The sequence below is a fragment of the Tachypleus tridentatus genome, chromosome 8, assembly GCF_004210375.1.
Source record: "Tachypleus tridentatus isolate NWPU-2018 chromosome 8, ASM421037v1, whole genome shotgun sequence".
Classification (NCBI taxonomy): domain Eukaryota; kingdom Metazoa; phylum Arthropoda; class Merostomata; order Xiphosura; family Limulidae; genus Tachypleus; species Tachypleus tridentatus.
This window is the reverse complement of record NC_134832.1, coordinates 142,726,796-142,733,862: the sequence shown is the minus strand read 5'-3', so window position 1 is coordinate 142,733,862 and position 7,067 is coordinate 142,726,796. Positions and strand designations below refer to the sequence as shown.

General features: G+C 36.0%; 1 pseudogene across 1 annotated transcript in view; it reads left to right on the top strand.

The window, feature by feature from the left end:
- The first annotated feature begins 2,961 nt into the window (after positions 1 to 2,961).
- The window catches only part of LOC143223642 (protein O-linked-mannose beta-1,2-N-acetylglucosaminyltransferase 1-like), a 39,393-nt pseudogene continuing 35,287 nt past the window's right edge, over positions 2,962 to 7,067 (top strand). The window contains exon 1 of the transcript XR_013012989.1: positions 2,962 to 3,097. The product of XR_013012989.1 is annotated as a protein O-linked-mannose beta-1,2-N-acetylglucosaminyltransferase 1-like (transcript). The remainder of the gene's footprint in view (positions 3,098 to 7,067) is intronic.

Here is a 7,067-nt window from a genome sequence, read left to right as displayed (position 1 = left end):
CTTAATTTTGCACTTTTTGCACCAACATAGCGTCTCTTTCAATAACTCTGAGTTTTTGCTGTACGTTTTTCAAGACCAAACTTTTAGTTAATAGCTCCGTCATCTACTTGACCAATTTGAGATCTAATTACAGTTTTGGACTCAAGAGGTCAAATTCTTTTGATTGATGTATTCGACCACGCCCAAGGTCTCATAGATTAATTTACTCTAGTTCTGCTTAAAATAATTTAAATTTGAGAACAGGCTGGTGACATCCTGATGAGTAATAAAATTTAATTGAGTACACGTATGACCCACGTTAGGTATTACTGGTGCACAGTAATATAGCTAACAAACAATAAAGAAGAAAAAAAGATATCATAGTTTATTGAGGATTCCTTCTGGTTTAAAGTAACAATAGGGCTTAAATGGTCTTTCGGAAATTTAGTCTTAGTGAAAGTGTATGTCATCATAATATTGAATTACCTATCTAATATTTAAGATCTATGTATTTGAACGTCTAAATCATACATTTATACACGTTTGGAACAATATTGACCCTCTTCCAGTGGCACAGCGGCACGTCTACAGATTTACAACACTAGAACTTCGTTGGTTAGAAGTTTGTTTAAAGACTTATAAAATTAAAATTGGGGATTCTATATCCGTAATGGACAGAGCACATATAGCCGATTGTGTTTCTTTATGCTTAACTGCAAAACAGACTTTGAACAATATTAATAGCTGCATTGTGCAGCTGTTAGAATGGCTTCACTGCCTTACCACAAAGCTGAGCAGACAAATGTCACTTTTGTTGGCGTAAAATGTTGCGTGTAAAGTAACTCCATGAGGGAATGTCAGTCTGAAGTCTGCAACAATCTACTTAATAAAAAAGTTAAAATTCTGATTAGACCAACTATCTCTTCAACAATCGATCAAGATTAAGTTTGAAAAAAGAGTCGATAGTTTTTTTTTCGATATCTAGTGAAGCAGGTTAAAATAATTTAAAAAAACATAAATGTTAACTAGAATGTTAAGTTAATAATGCTTTAAGCACTATTCAGTTTAATACTGTTCTCAAACACAGTATAATTCACACCTAATTTCACGAGCACAAGATAGGTAATCATCACATAGATAAATTAGGTTATTTTTTTAGGTCAAGCACAAAGCTACACAATGGAATATCTGTGCTCTGCCCACTACAGGTATCGAAACCTGTTTCTAGTGTTGTAAGTTCATAGGTTGGGGTCCATAGGTTAAATTAAAGTAGCTCTTCATACATAGAATGAAATTTTAATGATCATCTCATGAATAGATGTAAAGGAAATTATGCACGTTTAATAACAAGAATTTCTATAACCTATTAAAAGAAAAAAGTTAAACATTGACAATAAGAACTATAAACTCTTCGATAAAGGTATATGGTGTATCGTAATAAAACTGAAGAGTATTAAGAAATACAGAGGCTCTACTTCATGATTCAGGTTCGTGCATCAAATGAGCTAATCTTTTACATAATAGTGTGAGACAGAAACTAAAAAAACCTGGCTACATCTGCCCACGAACAAAGTTGAGAAAACAGTAAGAAGAGATTTGAACAGTCGCCAATTTACATGTACTGTGAGAAATGTTAAAACTCGCAATAGCGAAAAACTAGTGTTAACTTGTGATATCCCTTGAGAAGACATTTCTTGAATTTTAGGGGAAAAAATACTTATACAACTGTTATTTTTTGTAACATCGTATCTAAAAATACTTCACATTTCTTCAACTGTTTACGTGAAAAATCATTTCCCCAAAAAAGTCACAAGAATTTATTTTATCTACTCGTAATGTACTGTTCTCCAAATACACTGAAATGTTAAAAATGGTGTGCTACTGTTATAAAGTAGCTGAGAATACATGAAGATTCTGATTTATGTTTACGAAGCGTAGAAAGTTTATTGGACTTTGTATTATCTGAAATTTTTTTCCCATTTGAAAATTAGTTTTATCGTCAGTGAGTGCAAGTTCCCGTAAAATGTCTTTCATGTGTTCTTACCATAATTTTAACACTAGCTAGAAACAAAAGTACTTTATGAAAGTCTTAGTAAAACCTACTGTGTCGACGTGTCTGTATACTTTTTTATATCTGTACGCAAGTTTAAAACTTATCGGTATTTTTTAAATTGACAATTAAGTCTAATCTGAACATTACATTTACTGTGATATTTCAGCAGAAACAGATAAGTTGGACTTCCAGATATAGGGCTTACATTGGACTGGGATGGACCTCTAACTTATGTACGCACCAAATGAGTATGTTTTCACACTAATTACGTGTTAGGTTTTTACAAAGCAGTCCGTAGCCTTATTACAATAACTGAGTCCGTCTCATTGTCTGCTACAATATGAACAAACAAGATGCGTTCAATGTAACGGGAGAGCATGCGCAGTGAACATAATGAAACGTAATTCTAAGATGAAAACGATCATTCAACTCACGCTCACATTATATGTTTTACCTTATTTCAGTGACATCTGTTTGTTTGTTTTGTTTGTTTGTTTGGGAATTTCGCACAAAGCTACTCGAGGGCTATCTGTGCTAGCCGTCCCTAATTTAGCAGTGTAAGACTAGAGGGAAGGCAGCTAGTCATCACCACCCACCCACAACTCTTGGGCTACTCTTTTACCAACGAATAGTGGGATTGACCGTCACATTATACACCCCCACGGCTGGGAGGGCGAGCATGTTTAGCGCGACGGGGGCGCGAACCCGCGACCCTCGGATTACGTGTCGCACGCCTTACGCGCTTGGCCATGCCAGGCCTTCAGTGACATCATTAGTGGAATAAACCTTCAAACACATTGATTTTAATGTGAAAGTAGCAGAGAACTGAATTATGATCACACTAGAGTCGCACATTGTGTGTAAGTTTTTTCTACGGAAGATATGTTTTTAGAACATTGTGAGTACATCGTGGCAACACACGGACCTACTTCAGAAAGTTTATAAAATACAACAGAGATACAAATTATATTACACCTCTTATTTCAGTAATGAAATTGCCAATGACGTTAATGGTAAAACGACAAGAAATTGTATAGAAGTTCAATTCTTGATTGAAACGTAACGGTGAGTATTTTCATCATGAATCTGTTTCACATGTTTCGTAACTTTTGTTTGTTTGTTTGGGAATTTCGCACAAAGCTACTCGAGGGCTATCTGTGCTAGCCGTCCCTAATTTAGCAGTGTAAGACTAGAGGGAAGGCAGCTAGTCATCACCACCCACCGCCAACTCTTGGGCTACTCTTTACCAACGAATAGTGGGATTGACCGTCACTTTATACACCCCCACGGCTGGGAGGGCGAGCATGTTCAGCGCGACGCGGGCGCGAACCCGCGACCCTCGGATTACGAGTCGCACGCCTTACGCGCTAGGCCATGCCGGGCCATGTTTCGTAACCTACTAACTTCAGTCATATTCCAGCTACTAACCTTTTAAAATGTTTTTTATAGACACTGACATACCTATATGTGTTGTGTATTTTTAGGTTCTCGTCTTGTTTGTTTCAAATTTTGCAGAAAGCATTTATCGTTATTTAGATATATTGAGGTTAATATTAATTATTTGTTTTGTGTGTTTTTGAAATTAGCGCAAAGCTACACTAGGGCTATTTATGCTAGCCGACCCTAATTTAGCAGTGTAAGACTAGACAGAAGGCAGCTAGTCATCACCACCCACCGCCAATGCTTTGGCTACTCTTTTACCAACGAATAGTGGGATTGATCGTAATTTATAACGCTCCCACGGCTGAAAGGGCGAGCACGTTTGGTGTGACGGGGATTCGAACCCGCAACCCTCCGATTACGAGTCGTGTGCCCTAACCACCTGGCCATTCCATGCAGAGTTAATATTAATGCTGATGAATTTCCCGATTAGTATTATGAAAATAAAATGAATTGAAAAATAAACGAATAATATAATAAGCAGATAAATAATATTTGTGTTTAACACTATTAAACTGAGAATAGTGTGTCCCTTTTCGGTTGGTTAAAAGTTTGTTTAAGGACTTATAACATTAAAATTGTGGATTCAGTTCCACATGGTGGGCAGAGCGCAGACAGCCCATTTTGTAGCTTTGCGCTGAAACAAACAAATTAAGAACCCTACTTCCTCTGCTGGGTTTCAGTGTTGTTTCTAGTGGGCTCCAGTGTTGTTGTTTCTTAAATCGCCTAGTTGTGTTTTGTTGAACATGGAAATGTTTTTAAGAACGAAATAATTCCTCATTAAACAAGTTAAAACTGAAACAACTCACGTAGTTTTAACATGTGCGAGTATTTTAAAGGGAAACAAAGAAAAGTTTTATTTTATGAAATGTGAGAAATATTTGTACTCTTATTATCTATTTAATTGTTGTGTAGTGTTATTAATATTAGGAGGTATACGTATAAACATCATATTTCTGTTTGAAAATACCAGTTTTACAAATTAATTATCAGGTAGTAACGAATTAAATAATCGCATCTTATCTCGCTTCTGCCCGGCATACCCAACTTGTTAAGGCGCTCGACTCATAGTTTAAGGGGTAATGGTTCGAATCCCAGTCGCACCAAAAAATGCTCACCCTTTCAAACGTAGGGGCGTTATAATGTTTGGTCAATCCCACTATGCGTTGGTAAAAGAGTAGCCCAAAAGTTGGCGGTGAGTGGTGATGCCTGACTGCTTTCCCTCTAGTCTTATACTACTAAATTAGGTGACGGCTGGCGGAGACAGCCCTTGTGTAACTTTGCGCGAAATTAAAAAGTAAACAAACATTTCACGTTTACACGACAAGTGTAACAGTAAAAAAATTTCAAATAATATATATATATTTGGTTGCTATTACCATACATGTTATTAGCTTCAAATAATTTATGTATATATACTTATCAGATAGTTTTTCTTTTGTTTAATCTTTCATTGTATTAAGTTTATATGAAATATTGTTAAAGAGTTAAAATAAAGTTAAAGATCGAGCGCCCTCTCACAAACCGTTGCAAATGACTCACGCTTTTCTAAAATATCAACAGCCTTTCCTACCTTTGTTACCATAATAGACGATTCCAATACTCCACTGGTCATGTGTTATGTGCCGCGGATGTTCTTAAAATATATAGGTACCGTACCGCTTTTGATTTTAAAAAATGATGACAGTAAGAGACGTTTTTAAATTGTTTAGGCCTAATCACCGATTTGAAGCGGTTTTCCTATACACCTTCTAATGTTGTTTAAAGAAAGCCATTAGGATCATGAACATTACGCATCCGGCGAGAAGAACAGATATTTAGATAGAGGTAGATTATACATTCGACAAACTAACCATTTCGGGTTGTCCAGCCTTGTTTGAACAGTGAGTGCCATTATGTCAGTATGTCAATGGTCTAAGATATTATCATAAGGTACAGTTTTATTCACAATTTTAACTCAGAAACGTATTTTTTAAACTAAAATAAAATTAGCTATATCGAGGAAGGAGTGTATTACAGATGATTCTATAGAAGTGAAACACAGGTTTCCAAAGTGCCAAAGATAGAACAATACTTATTAACAATAAACATTTGGATTTTCTGGTGGTAAAAATAATGATTCGAAAATATCTTATAGCAGACAAGATTCGTGCTTTCTGACAGAAGGAGAATTACTGTCAAAAAGTAATGTTGTGTCCTTATATTTTGTGTTTGTATACTTTTGAATAACCTAAATAACATACTTTTCTATTTTCGCCTAAATCGTTTTCTGTCTCATTTTCCTCTTTGTAATTTATTTTATCGCGATTTTTTTTCATTAACTTTAGCAGACGTAGTTTTTTTTTCACTTGTTTATTGGATATATCTCCACTTTATTTTGATGTGTCTAGTTACAAAAATTTATGAAGAGTGCTATTTTTATTTTCCGAACCTATCTCTTCTGGCTCTTTCCTTTTCTGATAATGATTTCTAGAAAACTTTTCCACTTGCTTTCCACGGCAGACTCGCTTGTTTAAGGGTAGCGTGACATCACAAGGAACAGTTACACAAGTGGTCATGTGCCAAAGTCTGATAAAGTGTGCGGAGTAATTTTTAGTTCGTGCAATAGTATTTATATTTTTGAATACTTTGAAATCTAATCGACCAAGATACCAATTCATAACTATGCAGACCAGTCAGGATAACAGCTTGGTGAGTAAGAACGTTGTTCTGGGTTTATATTGTAGAGAAACCATAAAGCAGCGCTGTTTCGGTTTTAAAATACGTTTTACATACATCTGTGTGTCAGTATAGTTGTATCCTTATTTATATGCTAGAACTGGCATGGTCTTGGGGTTAGGGCACTCGACTCATAATCTAGAGGTCATGGGTTAGAATCTCCATCAATTAATAATGTTGCCCTTCTAGCTGTGGGGCGTTATAACGTGGGAGTCAATCCCACTCTTCGTTGGTAAAAGAGTAGCTCAGAACTTGATGGTGGATGGTATTGACCAGCTGTCTTCCCTATATAAGAGACAGCTAGCGCAGATGACCCTTGAGTAGCTTCGCGCAAAATTTGAAAGGAGACAAAACAAGTGCTTTTATTTGATTTTTTTTTTCTGCCCGGCTATGTCTTGTCTTGTTTCTCTGCTGTGGGTACTTATTTGTCTGTACTTTACTTATTACAGAATGTACATCTATACATTTTTTTAAAAATTTACAAGTGTCTTTCACTTCATGTATACACATTCTAATCTAGATGTTTCTGGTCGAAGTGTTAACTCTTATTTTTTAAATGTTCAACTCTTTGTAAAAGTATGTTGATTGAAGCTGGTTTCACAATCACAAAAAGCTAGTATTTTAAACATTAGATCTGGCATGGCCAGGTGGTTAGAACGCTAAACTCGCAATCTGTTGTTAGCGGGCTCGAAATCCCCACCAACGAGCATGTTCGCCCTTTCAGCTGTAGAGGCATTATAATCTGTTGAGAAATCCTACTATTCGTTGGGAAGAGGGTGGTGATGACTAGCTGCCTTCATTCTAGTCTGACATTGATAAATTAGGAACGGCTAACGCAGATAACCCTGATGTAGCTTTGCACGAAATTAAACAAAAA